Genomic DNA, 17,166 nt, shown 5'->3' on the forward strand with positions numbered 1-17,166 from the left:
TGCAAGAGTTGAAGGTTGTGGTGTATATCTTCTACTGACTTTTCCCTTGAAATGGCTGCAGAAACAACAATCATTCTCTGCTCTGTTTGGCCTCGCTGTTGGTTGGACTGCTCAAGAGAGCTGCTTGGTGCTTGCAATGGCACTGTTTGCACCTTGTAACTGCAGCCGTAGCTTTGGTTTCCCTCTTCACGGTCTCCTAGCATCTTAAACAGTCAGCCTTCCTGCACAAAGAGCGCAGGAAAGGATGTGGCAAAATACACAAGGCCACCTGTCTGCGTCAGTGCCATTGCTGATTAGTCTGGATGGGGAGAGATGCATCTTTGCTGGCGTGTGCCTGCTGCACACCAGGGAGAGAAACAGCCGTTATTAGACTTGCAGTTCCTTCTGAAGTGCCCATGATAAGGACCGAGTGCATTTCCTGCAGCTTTCTCTGCAGATGTGCTCCTCACCTTGAAATCCTCCTTGTTGGTTCCCAGCTCCTCACCGTGGCCTGTGCTCTCTGTTTCAGGCTGAGAACAAGGGGAAGCCCCTGCTAGACCATGAGGTGGCACCTGTGAATGTTCCAGCTATTGCTGCTGCCCATGCTATTAAGAGATACGTTGCCCAGGCAGCGGATGAACTCTCCTTTGAGGTAAGCAGTTCAAGGCGTTCCTTGTTGCTCAATTTTACAATGGCAAATGCCTTCAGAGCTGCACTGGTGCAAGTGCTTTAATGCTCGGCGATGTTTGGCAGTGCAGAAGAATGCAGACATTTGAGCTGTGCTTTCCTCCCAGCTGTGCTGAAGCTGGGATTGACGTTGCAATCTCTTGCAGGTCGGAGACATCGTGTGTGTCATCGACATGCCACCAAAGGAGCTGACCCCCTGGTGGAGAGGCAAGCTCGGCTTCCAGGTAGGCACAAGCTTCAGACTGGAGAGTGCAACTGCAGTAAAGGCAGGAATCTTAGCTTAGAGCTGCTCTGCATGCACAGGATGCCTAATGGACGTAAACAGTTTCCCTGTGTCGGTGTCAGGGGACCTTGCCGTTGGCTGCAAATGTTGAAAAATTATTACCTTTATGCTTTGAACTATGGCCATTTTCTGCTGGATAGTCTTATGGAACGTCAGGCAAGCACGTTCCGAGGGAAATGTTATGTGGCTTTTGGTTTAACAGTTCAGACCTGAGAAGTGCTGCATGCAATAGTTGGCTTCTCTTCTTGTTACAGGTTGGATTTTTCCCAGGGGAGTGTGTGGAACTGATTAATAAGAACATTCCTGAGGCACTCATCAACTCAGTGCCAAAGCCAGGTAGGGATGTTACATTTGATGGTGTGGGGAAGCAAAATGAAGTCTTTTTGGGGGTGCGTTCCATGTTTAGTACCTCCTTTATCCATCCCACATTGTCCTCTGGGTTGATGATTCTTCATGCACACCATGGGGCAGAGATTTGGCCCAATCCTCCTGTGTTTATGATTGGACTTGGGGAAACTATAGAATCTTCATAGAATGGCTTGGGATGGTAGGGTCCTTAAGGATCCTCAAGCTTCCACTTCCTTGCATCAGGCTGTGCTGCCAGCCCCCACATTTAATGTCAGATTAGACCAGGCTGCCCAGGGCCCCATCCAACCTGGCCTTGGGCTCCTCCAGAGATGGGGAAAATCCCTTTTTGTATGTACTGGTTGGTAATGTTCTTCCCGTTCTGACGTTCTCTGTAGAATGTGCTGTGCTCGGCCTCGTCCAACGGAGCCAGACCTGAAATGACCTGGTTTCTTCCTTTTGTTGTGCAGTGCCCAAGAAACGCAGCAAGATCCTCACCTTCCTTCATTCCTTGGTGAAGGCCCGCCCAAAGAAACCGACCGAGCGGGAGGTGGAGAAGGAAAGGGTGTTTGGCGGTGACCTGGGAGAGCATCTTCTCCACTCCGGTCGTGATGGTAAGGAGCTGCCCATTCCTGAGATCTTCCTCTGCTGGGCATCTAAAGAAGATGAAAGGGAGCTCATATCTAGCAGGGGGCAGGCTGATAGCCGTGGAGACACGTGTAATGGGAGTTGATGGCTGAAGGATAAAGTGAGGCGGATGCTCCTAAGAGACAAGCACATCTGTATTTGCTTCAGCCAAGCCTGGCTGGGCTTAGTGGATGGGATGTGAAGCACAGCCTGCAGCAGGACTTGAATCAGGAGCTCCACTGACGGCTGGCACGTGTTCTTCAGTCCCCCAGGTCCTCCAGAGCTGCGCTGAGTTCATTGAGCAGCACGGCGTGGTGCAGGGGATATACCGCCTGTCCGGCGTCGCGTCCAACATCCAGAGGCTGCGGTAAGAGTGCTGCGACTGACACAGCCTGAGTGCATCTGGTGTGGCTTTGGGCTTGCCTTCCTCTCGCTCAACCGGGTTTGCGTCCCTCTCTCCAGGCAGGAATTTGAGTCGGAGCAGATTCCTGAGCTCACCGTCCGTGACATTCACAGCGTGAGCTCCCTCTGCAAGATGTACTTCAGGGAGCTCCCGAACCCTCTGCTCACTCACCAGCTGTACGGCAAGTTCTCGGTAAGCACAAGGCCACGTCTTTCATTTCCCTCTTCCTGGGCCTCTTGGCAGATGGCTGCAGCAGTGCCCCAGCTCGGAGGCCCTTTTGCTGTCAGCCCCACGAGGTTTACTCGCAGTGCTGTACTAGCCTGATTGGTGTCTCGCTCCCTTTCTGCACTATTCCAGGATGCTGTTGGTGCCGCTACAGAGGAGGAGCGGCTGCTCAGAATGCAGGACGTCATCCAGCAGCTGCCCGCTCCTCACTACAGGTCAGTGCTGCCCTCAGCCTGCTGAGCTCAGCCCTACTGCATTGCAGAGGGCAACGATGCGGTTCCAGGCTCTGTCTCACGCCGGCAACACGATGCCTGTGTATGCTGAAGGGTTGAAGGCTCCATGGGCTTACTTTATGGGGTCAGTTCCTGGGCACGGGGGCACGTTTGGTGCAGCTGATGGCTGCGGCTGTGCTGTGCTGGGGCTTGGTGCTGCAGCGTGGCACTCAGTCAGGTTGGATCTACTTCATCTTCGGTGACAGTAGCAATCACAAGAAGTAGCATGAATGGAGGTTTGCTTTCTGAATTGCAGCACGGCATGCTCGTTGGTGCTGAACGTTTGCCTCTCTTGTTTTCCAGGACACTGGAGTTCCTGATGAGACACTTGGCGTGTCTGGCTGGGAGCTCCACGATAACAAACATGCATGCCAAGAACCTAGCCATTGTGTGGGCTCCAAACCTCTTAAGGTAAACTGCTGGTTCTGTTTCAACACAACGCTTACATCTGTTCTCCATTAAAAAAAAAAACAGTGCTCCCTTTTTCTCCATCAAATGTGCTCTTCTCCTGTAAAATCTGTGGCTGACAGAAGAGCAGGAGCCTGAGCTGTTCTCCATCCCCACGGGCACAATGTCTAGGTGACAATTTCTGCAGTCTTGTTGAGATGGGACTGACGTGTCCTTGATCATCCAGGGGAATTTCTGCAGTGGCATCACTGATTGCCCACTGCGGAAGTCTCCAGAGCCTCAGCTGACAGCTTTTGGCTGCAACAATTCAGACTCGGGGAAACGGTCTTGGAGAAATGACTTCTAAAATCTGCCTTTTCTACAGATCACAGCAGAACGAGTCTGCCTGCGCCAGCGGAAGAGCTGCCTGCATGGAGCTGCAGACACAGTCAGATGTGGTGGAATTCATCATCAACCACACAGACGTCCTCTTCGGCTCCAAATCCAGAGCAGACATTGCAAATGCAGCAGGTGAGTGTCTTCCTCCATTAGCTTTATCTTGACCTGACACCTTGACCAAATGCAGGCCTTCTCCGGGACCTTTGAGATACTCTTTTACTATCAAGGGGACAGCAGACCTCTCGCTTCCATTAGGGTATGGCATCCTGTTGCTGGATGCTGAGAATGTCCAAGCCCAAAATTTACAAGGAGGAAACCATCATTATTATGGTTTGCATGCAGGAGAAGCTTGATGCAAGCGTTGCAGCAAAGCTTTCTCAGTTCCCTGCCCCCATTTCCTTGGGTTTTTCCTTGCCTATTTTGATACAGTAAGCTGCTCTTAATGATGACCGTTTCCTTTGCCATAAACACACCTCTGCCCACATGGTTATTTTGGGCTCCTCTTCTTCCAGTGTCTCGGATAAGCAAGCCTGAGAAAAATACAGCACCTCCCCCAGAACTGTGGTGGCTGTGCTGCTGCTTTCTGATCCTCGCTCTTACCTGTGGTTTTCCCTGACAGGGCACAATTCTCTCCCAGGGCCCAAGTCTGTGGGGGTCTCTTCTGCTGCCACAAAGCTGCTCAGCCTGGAGGAGGCACAGGCACAGAGGCGAGGCCACAGCAGCTCTCCCCCTGTGACAGAGAGCAGCAGGGACATCAAAGTGGAAGAAAGCCCTGCAGCTGGGCAGGGCAAATTCCACACCGTCGTTGACTTTCCATCTGACAGGTAAAGAGGACTTTCTTTTCCAGCACCTAGCATCATTGTTTGGGTGGGTTTTTCTGTTTTTCTGCAGAAACCAGGCAGTGCTAGGAACAAGCAACTGCTGCCAAGAGCTCAGTGCAGCTCTTCCCTCACCCTGCACCACGCACGACTCACAGCGTTGGCTGTTTTCTCTCTCCAGGCAAAATCCACCGAGCAAGAGTGAGGAATCACCAGCTAGCAGTTGGTGTTGCTGCTTCAGGCTCAGAAAGCCATCCTCTGGCAGCAAACGCCAACTGCAGCGCAATGCCAGGCAGCCCTCAGAAACAGCAGTGGTAGTCCTGGCAGGTAAGGGTGCAAATGCAGCTTCCAAATCCCTGCTTTTCAGGAACATACAATTCAAGCTTGCTCTGCACTTGTATCTCCTTCTGCCATTCCAGCCCCTGCCTAATGTCTTCAGTACACCTCTGATCAACCACTGTCATAATTCAGCTTGTGAAAGTTTGACACTAACCCCTGTGTATCCTTTCTAGGTGAATCGAGCCCTTGCCAACCCACAAGATCCAGGGCAAGTAGCGAGGAAGCTCTGTGTGCTTCCATCAGTGGAGAGCTCTTAGGAAGCACAAATTGCTGCAGTTCCAACAGCAGCCTTCCACATGAAAACAGTGATGGAGAGAAGGAGCTCATCGAAGTCCATGCCCTCATTACACCTGGCTCTGCTGAAGTTGCTGACCTGGGCCTGCAAGACACCACAGTCGCCAGCCTGGATTGTAACCAGGAGTCCATGCAGTGCAGCCCATCCCAAGCACAGTGTGAGTGCCCCGACAGCAGCACCTCCATGCAGGAGCAGGTCAGCATCAGTGAGGAGGAGCAGAGCCTCTTGCAGGGGGACTTTCAATCAGGCCTCCAGTCTCAGGCACAGGACAGCAGCACTGAGAGCTCTGAGCCACTCTCTCCATGACAAGACAGGATGAGTCCCATCTTCACCGTGGACCTCTCACACCCTCCTGTCCTTTATTTAATAATAAAAGCACACTTGTGCTCAACCAACGCCTTGACTGCCTCCAGAGTCTTCATTCACACGGACTGGGATGAATGCAGCACACAGCAAGGCACCCCAGCTTGCAATGCTGTGGCCGTGGGGTGCGTGCAGCACAGCTCCGGGTTTGTTCCTGTTTTGTCTGGCTTTGGGATGTCTGCAGGGGGAGCTCTGCTACCATTTGGCATGGTAGCAAATAATCTCTCGCATCCTGGATGCTGCTCATGATACTCCCAAGCTTCCTGGCTGTGGCTTTGTGACGCTTTTCAGGGCTTTCTGATGCATTTCCATGCCTTGGCTGTTGCTTAACACCTCCCTCCTCCCATCATGTCCTTTCCTGGCTCCCATCTACGAACTGGCCCTGCAGATCATCTCCAGACCTGTCATCAGCACACTGCGGCAGGAGAAGCTCCCCCTGGCCAACGTCAGGCAGTACTGCTTGGTCTGCAGCTCAGTGGCCATTTCCCTTTTAGGCGGCTCCTGCAGAAGAATCAAGCAGCAGAACCTTTTGCTCACCCTGCAGCACACAAATGCTGCAAAAGCAGAAACAACCTGGGAATCTCTCGGTCTGCAAGACTTCACAGACACTCACCGACTGTGTCTGATGGCTCCCTCCCATCCTTGATTTCCTTCTCCCCTTCTCCTCATCGGATCCCACTGCTGAGCCATGATCAAGCTGCCCAGTGTGGCAGAGCATCGTGCAGAGCCGTGCTGGCACCTCCTCCCCTTCCTCTCCTGCAGCTCAGCGTGCAACCTGAGGAAGGTTTTTTCTGAGAAAGTGACCAGCTCTTTTCCATCCCTTTGCCCCTACAAACAGTTGTCCAGAGGATCTTGTCCAAGAATTCCTGGAACAGCCTGCAGCTGGCTCTCCTGAAGTTCAGGCTCCTGCCTTTGCTTCCTGCCAGGCCCGCATTCCTTGAGATCACCAACTCAAGGAGGGCATGGTCACTGCAGCCCTGACCGCCTCCTGTCGTAACCCCTGGTGTGCACCATGTCCAGCAATGCTTCCCTTCTGCTTGCTGTGCCCAATGCCTGCACCACAGAGTGATTCTCACTGCACTCCAGGAGTCTGTCAGATTGCTTGCAGCCAGCCATGCTGATTTCCCAGACTGACTGGAATCCCCCATCAGGATGAGAGTCAGTGAGTGCGATGCTTCTGCTGGCTGCAGTAAGCAGCTCCCACCAACAGGCTCTCTTTCCAGGCGGCTGTAGCAGACCCTCACCTCCAGAAGCCCTGCACTGCTGCACTTCCTGATTTTACCCACAAGTTCACAACCTGCTCATGGCTCTTCTGAGTTCTTTGCAGTCAACTTCTCATCATAGAGGGCAAATCCCTTGCCTTCCAGAATTCCATAGTATCAATTGTGTCTGCTTTATGTCAGGATTTTTTTTCTTTCTTTTCTTTTTCCATTTTCTAGGTAGGAAAATGAATTTCTGAGCCAGGAGAAGCAGAAGTGAAACAGTCTTCCTGGCACTGCTCAGGTTGCAGGAGTTGCCAAGTGCTCCTCAGGTAATGTGTGCTGAAGAGCTGACCTTGGTGGCAGGGGCTGTGGCTGCATTTTGTGCCTGTCATGCGGGAATACAAGAAAGCCTATTCAGAGCAGGAGCTGCAGAGCGAGATAAACATCACGAGAAGGTAAGGCTGAGAAGCAAGGACACCTCCAGAAAGAAGAGAAAAACTGAGTCAAGTGAGCTGCGTGACGGCCGTGTGATGCTGACCATGATTGGAGGAAGAGCGCATGGCTGGGAATGACTGATGGCTCTGGTTGGATGGGTGCCTGTGTGCACAGAGGTAAGGAGTGTTTGTGGGATGTTTTGCTGGCATCTAACGGCTGTAAGGGGAAGTCAAGAGAGAAAACTTGTGAATGCATAGAAGGGATGTTAAAATCTGGAACAGACTGTTTGGATCAGTCACAGCTGAGTCCAGATTGCCACACTGCCAGAACCTGGGGCCTAGGATTTTCCTTTAAGAGTGCCAACTGCTTATTTTAATGATAAAAAGTAACATTGAAAAAAGCTTCCCTCCTTGCATTAGAATAAGGCATTGATATTTGATGTTTCTGTCTTTCCATTCCTTTAGCAGCCTGGGTGTTGATGCAGCTGCATGCATCTGCTGCCCTCCCCTTCTGTTTTGTGTAAAAGAACAGTAAAATATGCAATCAGTGTGAGATCTTTCTGAAGTATTTTACTTTATTTGCCCCTAGGCTGCAATGGCTGGGAAATGGCAGTGTCACCCAGGAGCCCACACGGCGACCTGATGTCTCATTGTTGGGGTCTATTGGAAACCAGATGTGTTTCCCTGCCCATGGCAAACACCAGACTTTCCATCCTTACAGTCCTTCCTGACATCAGCAGCAACTGAAACAACATCCCACTCACCTTTGCCATGTCTGGCAGAGGTTGCAGCTCTTTCTATTGCATCCCTCTAGCTTTCAAGTCAAGAGCTCCTGTGTCACACAAGGAAAAGCAACCTTTTACCTGCTTTGCCATGCTCATGGCAGCAGCAATGCAGATGCCAGCAGCTGATGCCCACAAGGACAGCCAGCCTGGACTTATTTTCATTACATATCTTTGTCCTGATGTCCTTCTACAAGCTTGGCCATACACCCTCTGAGCAGCAGAGGGCAGGATGGGTCCAAGGTGAGGGCACACTCTCCCCTGTTTATCTGGCACTCAAAGAGAAAGAGAAAATGAAAACAGGATGTGTTTCCCAGCCCATGGCAAACACCAGCCTTTCCATCCTTAAAGTCTTCCTGACATCAGCACTAATTGAAACAACATCCCACTCACCTTTGCCATGTCTTCCAGAGGTTGCAGCTCTTTCTATTGCATCCCTCTTGCTTTCAAGTCAAGAGCTCCTGTGTCACACAAGGAAAAGCAATCTTTTACCTGCTTTGCCATGCTCTTGGCAGCAGCAATGCAGATGCCTGCAACTGATGCCCACAAGGACAGCCAGCCTGGACTTATTTTCATTACATATCTTTGTCCTGATGTCCTTCTACAAGCTTGGCCATACACCCTCTGAGCAGCAGAGGGCAGGATGGGTCCAAGGTGAGGGCACACTCTCCCCTGTTTATCTGGCACTCAAAGAGAAAGAGAAAATGAAAACAGGATGTGTTTCCCAGCCCATGGCAAACACCAGCCTTTCCATCCTTAAAGTCTTCCTGACATCAGCACTAATTGAAACAACATCCCACTCACCTTTGCCATGTCTGGCAGAGGTTGCAGCTCTTTCTATTGCATCCCTCTAGCTTTCAAGTCAAGAGCTCCTGTGTCACACAAGGAAAAGCAATCTTTTACCTGCTTTGCCATGCTCTTGGCAGCAGCAATGCAGATGCCTGCAACTGATGCCCACAAGGACAGCCAGCCTGGACTTATTTTCATTACATATCTTTGTCCTGATGTCCTTCTACAAGCTGGAACATTTCTCCATCTCAGCAGAAGATGGCAGGATGGGTCCAAGGTGAGGGCACACTCTCCCCTGTTTATCTTGCACTCAAAGAGAAAGAGAAAATGAAAACAGGATGTGTTTCCCAGCCCATGGCAAACACCAGCCTTTCCATCCTTACAGTCCTTCCTGACATCAGCAGCAACTGAAACAACATCCCACTCACCTTTGCCATGTCTGGCAAAGGTTGCAGCTCTTTCTATTGTATCCCTCTAGCTTTCAAGTCAAGAGCTCCTGTGTCACACAAGGAAAAGCAATCTTTTACCTGCTGTGCCATGCTCATGGCAGCAGCAATGCAGATGCCAGCAGCTGATGCCCACAAGGACAGCCAGCCTGGACTTATTTTCATTACATATCTTTGTCCTGATGTCCTTCTACAAGCTGGAACATTTCTCCATGACAGCAGAAGAGGGCAGGAGGGGTCCAAGGTGAGGGCACACTCTCCCCTGTATATCTGGCACTCAAAGAGAAAGAGAAAATGAAAACAAGATGTGTTTCCCAGCCCATGGCAAACACCAGCCTTTCCATCCTTAAAGTCTTCCTGACATCAGCACTAATTGAAACAACATCCCACTCACCTTTGCCATGTCTGGCAGAGGTTGCAGCTCTTTCTATTGCATCCCTCTAGCTTTCAAGTCAAGAGCTCCTGTGTCACACAAGGAAAAGCAACCTTTTACCTGCTTTGCCATGCTCATGGCAACACCAATGCAGATGCCAGCACCTGATGCCCACAAGGACAGCCAGCCTGGACTTATTTTCATTACATATCTTTGTCCTGATGTCCTTCCTAGTAGCTTGGACATTTCTCCCTTTGAGCAGCAGAGGGCAGGTGGGGTCCAAGGTGAGGGCACACTCTCCCTGTTTATCTGGCACTGAAAGAGAAAGAGAAAATGAAAACCAGATGTGTTTCCCTGTCCATGGCAAACAACAGCCTTTCCATCCTTACAGTCCTTCCTGACATCAGCAGCTATGGAAACAACATCCCACTCAAGTTTGCCATGTCTGGCAGAGGTTGCAGCTCTTTCTATTGCATCCCTCTAGCTTTCAACTCAAGAGCTCCTGTGTCACACAAGGAAAAGCAATATTTTACCTGCTTTGCCATGCTCATGGCAGCAGCAATGCAGATGCCTGCAGCTGATGCCCACAAGGACAGCCAGCCTGGACTTATTTTCATTACATATCTTTGTCATTATGTCCTTCTAGAAGCTGGCACATTTCTCCCTATGAGCAGCAGAGGGCAGGAGGGGTCCAGCTTGCAGGCACACTCTCCTTTTTTTCTGGCACACAAAGAGAAGATGAAAACCAGATGTGTTTCCCAGCCCATGGCAAACACCAGCCTTTCCATCCTTACAGTCCTTCCTGACATCAGCAGCAATGGAAACAACATCCCTCTCACCTTTGCCATGTCTGGCAAAGGTTGCAGCTCTTTCTATTGCATCCCTCTAGCTTTCAAGTCAGGAGCTCCTGTGTCATACAAGGAAAAGCAATCTTTTACCTCCTGTGCCATGCTCATGGCAGCAGCAATGCAGATGCCAGCAGCTGATGTCCACAAGGACAGCCAGCCTGGACTTATTTTCATTACATATCTTTGTCCTGATGTCCTTCTAGAAGCTGGAACATTTCTCCATCTCAGCAGAAGATGGCAGGATGGGTCCAAGGTGAGGGCACACTCTCCCCTGTTTATCTGGCACTCAAAGAGAAAGAGAAAATGAAAACCAGATGTGTTTCCCTGCCCATGGCAAACACCAGACTTCCCATCCTTACAGTCCTTCCTGACATCAGCAGCAACTGAAACAACATCCCACTCACCTTTGCCATGTCTGGCAGAGGTTGCAGCTCTTTCTATTGCATCTCTCTTGCTTTCAAGTCAAGAGCTCCTGTGTCACACAAGGAAAAGCAATCTTTTACCTGCTTTGCCATGCTCATGGCAGCAGCAATGCAGATGCCAGCAGCTGATGCCCACAAGGACAGCCAGCCTGGACTTATTTTCATTACATATCTTTGTCCTGATGTCCTTCTACAAGCTTGGCCATACACCCTCTGAGCAGCAGAGGGCAGGATGGGTCCAAGGTGAGGGCACACTCTCCCCTGTTTATCTGGCACTCAAAGAGAAAGAGAAAATGAAAACAGGATGTGTTTCCCAGCCCATGGCAAACACCAGCCTTTCCATCCTTAAAGTCTTCCTGACATCAGCACTAATTGAAACAACATCCCACTCACCTTTGCCATGTCTTCCAGAGGTTGCAGCTCTTTCTATTGCATCCCTCTTGCTTTCAAGTCAAGAGCTCCTGTGTCACACAAGGAAAAGCAATCTTTTACCTGCTTTGCCATGCTCTTGGCAGCAGCAATGCAGATGCCTGCAACTGATGCCCACAAGGACAGCCAGCCTGGACTTATTTTCATTACATATCTTTGTCCTGATGTCCTTCTACAAGCTGGAACATTTCTCCATCTCAGCAGAAGATGGCAGGATGGGTCCAAGGTGAGGGCACACTCTCCCCTGTTTATCTGGCACTCAAAGAGAAAGAGAAAATGAAAACCAGATGTGTTTCCCTGCCCATGGCAAACACCAGACTTTCCATCCTTACAGTCCTTCCTGACATCAGCAGCAACTGAAACAACATCCCACTCACCTTTGCCATGTCTGCCAGAGGTTGCAGCTCTTTCTATTGCATCCCTCTAGCTTTCAAGTCAAGAGCTCCTGTGTCACACAAAGAAAAGCAACCTTTTACCTGCTTTGCCATGCTCATGGCAACACCAATGCAGATGCCAGCACCTGATGCCCACAAGGACAGCCAGCCTGGACTTATTTTCATTACATATCTTTGTCCTGATGTCCTTCCTAGTAGCTTGGACATTTCTCCCTTTGAGCAGCAGAGGGCAGGTGGGGTCCAAGGTGAGGGCACACTCTCCCTGTTTATCTGGCACTGAAAGAGAAAGAGAAAATGAAAACCAGATGTGTTTCCCTTTCCATGGCAAACAACAGCCTTTCCATCCTTACAGTCCTTCCTGACATCAGCAGCTATGGAAACAACATCCCACTCAAGTTTGCCATGTCTGGCAGAGGTTGCAGCTCTTTCTATTGCATCCCACTTGCTTTCAAGTCAAGAGCCCCTGTGTCACACAAGGAAAAGCAACCTTTTACCTGCTGTGCCATGCTCATGGCAGCAGCAATGCAGATGCCAGCAGCTGATGCCCACAAGGACAGCTAGCCTGGACTTATTTTCATTACATATCTTTGTCATTATGTCCTTCTAGAAGCTGGCACATTTCTCCCTATGAGCAGCAGAGGGCAGGAGGGGTCCAGCTTGCAGGCACACTCTCCTTTTTTTCTGGCACACAAAGAGAAGATGAAAACCAGATGTGTTTCCCAGCCCATGGCAAACACCAGCCTTTCCATCCTTACAGTCCTTCCTGACATCAGCAGCAATGGAAACAACATCCCTCTCACCTTTGCCATGTCTGGCAAAGGTTGCAGCTCTTTCTATTGCATCCCTCTAGCTTTCAAGTCAGGAGCTCCTGTGTCATACAAGGAAAAGCAATATTTTACCTGCTTTGCCATGCTCATGGCAGCAGCAATGCAGATGCCAGCAGCTGATGTCCACAAGGACAGCCAGCCTGGACTTATTTTCATTACATATCTTTGTCCTGATGTCCTTCTAGAAGCTGGAACATTTCTCCATCTCAGCAGAAGATGGCAGGATGGGTCCAAGGTGAGGGCACACTCTCCCCTGTTTATCTGGCACTCAAAGAGAAAGAGAAAATGAAAACCAGATGTGTTTCCCTGCCCATGGCAAACACCAGACTTCCCATCCTTACAGTCCTTCCTGACATCAGCAGCAACTGAAACAACATCCCACTCACCTTTTCCATGTCTGGCAGAGGTTGCAGCTCTTTCTATTGCATCCCTCTTGCTTTCAAGTCAAGAGCTCCTGTGTCACACAAGGAAAAGCAATCTTTTACCTGCTGTGCCATGCTCATGGCAGCAGCAATGCAGATGCCAGCAGCTGATGCCCACAAGGACAGCCAGCCTGGACTTATTTTCATTACATATCTTTGTCCTGATGTCCTTCTAGAAGCTGGAACATTTCTCCCTCTCAGCAGCAGAGGGCAGGAGGGGTCCAAGTTGCAGGCACACTCTCCTTTTTTTCTGGCACACAAAGAGAAGATGAAAACCAGATGTGTTTCCCTGCCCATGGCAAACACCAGCCTTTCCATCCTTACAGTCCTTCCTGACATCAGCAGCAATGGAAACAACATCCCACTCACCTTTGCCATGTCTGGCAGAGGTTGCAGCTCTTTCTATTGTATCCCTCTTGCTTTCAAGTCAGTAGCTCCTGTGTAACACAAGGAAAAGCAATCTTTTACCTGCTTTGCCATGCTCATGGCAGCAGCAATGCAGATGCCAGCAGCTGATGCCCACAAGGACAGCCAGCCTGGACTTATTTTCATTACATATCTTTGTCCTGATGTCTTTCTAGAAGCTGGAACATTTCAGCATCTCAGCAGAAGAGGGCAGGAGGGGTAAGATTTGCAGGCACACTCTCCCCTGATTATCTGGCACTGAAAGAGAAAGAGAAGATGAAAACCAGATGTGTTTCCCTGCCCATGGCAAACACCAGCCTTTCCATCCTTACAGTCCTTCCTGTCATCAGCACTAATTGAAACAACATCCCACTCAAGTTTGCCATGTCTGGCAGAGGTTGCATCTCTTTCTATTACATCCCTCAAGCTGTCAAGTCAAGAGCTCCTGTGTCACACAAGGAAAAGCAATCTTATACCTGCTGTGCCATGCTCATGGCAGCAGCAATGCAGATGCCAGCAGCTGAAGCCCACAAGGACAGCCAGCCTGGACTTATTTTCATTACATATCTTTGTCCTGATGTCCTTCTAGAAGCATGGAAATTTCTCCCTCTGAGCAGCAGAGGGCAGGAGAGTTCCAAGGTGAGGGCACACTCTCCCCTGTTTATCTGGCACTCAAAGAGAAAGAGAAAATGAAAACCAGATGTCTTTCCCTGCCCATGGCAAACACCAGCCTTTCCATCCTTACAGTCCTTCCTGACATGAGCAATAACTGAAACAACATCCCACTCACCTTTGCCATTTCTGGCAGAGGTTGCAGCTCTTTCTATTGCATCCCTCTAGCTGTCAAGTCAAGAGCTCCTGTGTCACACAAGGAAAAGCAATCTTTTACCTGCTGTGCCATGCTCATGGCAGCAGCAATGCAGATGCCAGCAGCTGATGCCCACAAGGACAGCCAGCCTGGACTTATTTTCATTACATATCTTTGTCCTGATGTCCTTCTAGAAGCTGGAACATTTCTCCCTATGAGCAGCAGAGGGCAGGAGGGGTCCAAGTTGCAGGCACACTCTCCTTTTTTTCTGGCACACAAAGAGATGATGAAAACCAGATGTGTTTCCCTGCCCATGGCAAACACCAGAATTTCCATCCTTACAGTCCTTCCTGACATGAGCAATAACTGAAACAACATCCCACTCACCTTTGCCATGTCTGGCAGAGGTTGCAGCTCTTTCTATTGCATCCCTCTTGCTTTCAAGTCAGGAGCTCCTGTGTCACACAAGGAAAAGCAATCTTTTACCTGCTTTGCCATGCTCATGGCAGCAGCAATGCAGATGCCAGCAGCTGATGCCCACAAGGACAGCCAGCCTGGACTTATTTTCATTACATATCTTTGTCCTGATGTCTTTCTAGAAGCTGGAACATTTCAGCATCTCAGCAGAAGAGGGCAGGAGGGGTAAGATTTGCAGGCACACTCTCCCCTGATTATCTGGCACTGAAAGAGAAAGAGAAGATGAAAACCAGATGTGTTTCCCTGCCCATGGCAAACACCAGACTTTCCATCCTTACAGTCCTTCCTGACATCAGCAGCAACTGAAACAACATCCCACTCACCTTTGCCATGTCTGCCAGAGGTTGCAGCTCTTTCTATTGCATCCCTCTAGCTGTCAAGTCAAGAGCTCCTGTGTCACACAAGGAAAAGCAATCTTATACCTGCTGTGCCATGCTCATGGCAGCAGCAATGCAGATGCCAGCAGCTGAAGCCCACAAGGACAGCCAGCCTGGACTTATTTTCATTACATATCTTTGTCCTGATGTCCTTCTAGAAGCATGGAAATTTCTCCCTCTGAGCAGCAGAGGGCAGGAGAGTTCCAAGGTGAGGGCACACTCTCCCCTGTTTATCTGGCACTCAAAGAGAAAGAGAAAATGAAAACCAGATGTGTTTCCCTGCCCATGGCAAACACCAGCCTTTCCATCCTTACAGTCCTTCCTGACATGAGCAATAACTGAAACAACATCCCACTCACCTTTGCCATTTCTGGCAGAGGTTGCAGCTCTTTCTATTGCATCCCTCTAGCTGTCAAGTCAAGAGCTCCTGTGTCACACAAGGAAAAGCAATCTTTTACCTGCTGTGCCATGCTCATGGCAGCAGCAATGCAGATGCCAGCAGCTGATGCCCACAAGGACAGCCAGCCTGGACTTATTTTCATTACATATCTTTGTCCTGATGTCCTTCTAGAAGCTGGAACATTTCTCCCTATGAGCAGCAGAGGGCAGGAGGGGTCCAAGTTGCAGGCACACTCTCTTTTTTTTCTGGCACACAAAGAGAAGATGAAAACCAGATGTGTTTCCCTGCCCATGGCAAACAACAGCCTTTCCATCCTTACAGTCCTTCCTGTCATCAGCACTAATTGAAACAACATCCCACTCACCTTTGCCATGTCTGGAAAGGTTGCAGCTCTTTCTATTACATCCCTCTAGCTGTCAAGTCAAGAGCTCCTGTGTCACACAAGGAAAAGCAATCTTTTACCTGCTGTGCCATGCTCATGGCAGCAGCAATGCAGATGCCAGCAGCTGATGCCTACAAGGACAGCCAGCCTGGACTTATTTTCATTACATATCTTTGTCCTGATGTTTTTCTAGAAGCTGGAACATTTCACCATCTCAGCAGAAGAGGGCAGGAGGGGTAAGAGTTGCAGGCACACTCTCCCCTGATTATCTGGCACTGAAAGAGAAAGAGAAGATGAAAACCAGATTTGTTTCCCTGCCCATGGCAAACACCAGCCTTTCCATCCTTACAGTCCTTCCTGCCATCAGCACTAATTGAAACAACATCCCACTCACCTTTTCCTAATCTGGCAGGGAGGTGATGCTCTTTCTATTATACCCCTCTGGCTTTGAGTTCACCAGTGCTTGTGTCACACAAGGAAATGCAACATTCCAGCTGTTCTGCCATTCCCATAGGAACAACTATGCAGATGTCAGTAGCTGATGCCCACAAGGACAGTAACCTGGTCTTATTTTCATTACATATCTTTGTCCTGAAGTCCTTCTAGAAGGTTGAACACTTCTCCATCTCTGCTGCAATGTTCAAAAAGGGTCCAAGTTTAGGGCACTCTCTCCTCATGGCCTCTTGCACTCAAAGACAAAGAGAACATGAAAACCAGAAGTGTTTCTTTGCCCATGGCAGACACTAGCCTTTCCATCCTGACAGTCCTACCTACAATCAGCTGGAATTGAAACAACATCTCCCACATCTCTTTTTTGAACTTATTCATGCAGGAATAATAATAATGAGAATTTTACTGTAAATCTTATTTCTGCATGGAAACGATCAGATAACTGGAGCTTTTTTCCCTAAAACAATCCAGGAAATTTGCATTGCTTATCTATGTACGCAAAATGTTTTTGCCATTCATCTCAAATATCAATACATCTGGCAAAATAAGATAGAAAAAGTATTTACAGACATTTTTGGACATTGATTACTTTTGGTCAAGTGGGTAAGAATCCCTAAGCTGCAATCATGAAATTCTTTTATCACTTTCTCTGATTTAGCCAGTGTTACTAAAAGGGAAATAAGACACAGGCTTTTGATAGCAGCTGCCAATTTAAGAACGATAATAAGTTTTATTATTCTTGGCTAAGATCAAAGTCCTGCATTTCAGGATTATCTCCAGCTCATCAAGTATAATTAACAGTTTTGGATAGCCACATTATTATATAGCAATATTGTCTTCCTGCAAGGAATTTCATTGTTTTGACACGTGCCACAGGTTGTTAATAGATTGCCTGATTACCATTTATTTTTTTTATTGGCTTATGATGACCACAGAAAATTATACAGCAGCACCATAAAAACTTTAAATCCTATCCCATGTATCTGCACTCATACGAAAATAATATTGGAAAGCATTGGTGAAACTAAGATTACAAAATAAAGCAGAGGACAATTTCAGTGAAAGCCTGCAGGTTT

Source organism: Phasianus colchicus, chromosome Z (genome assembly GCF_987193195.1).
Source record: "Phasianus colchicus chromosome Z, bPhaCol1.hap1.1, whole genome shotgun sequence".
In the NCBI taxonomy this organism is placed as follows: Eukaryota; Metazoa; Chordata; class Aves; order Galliformes; family Phasianidae; genus Phasianus; species Phasianus colchicus.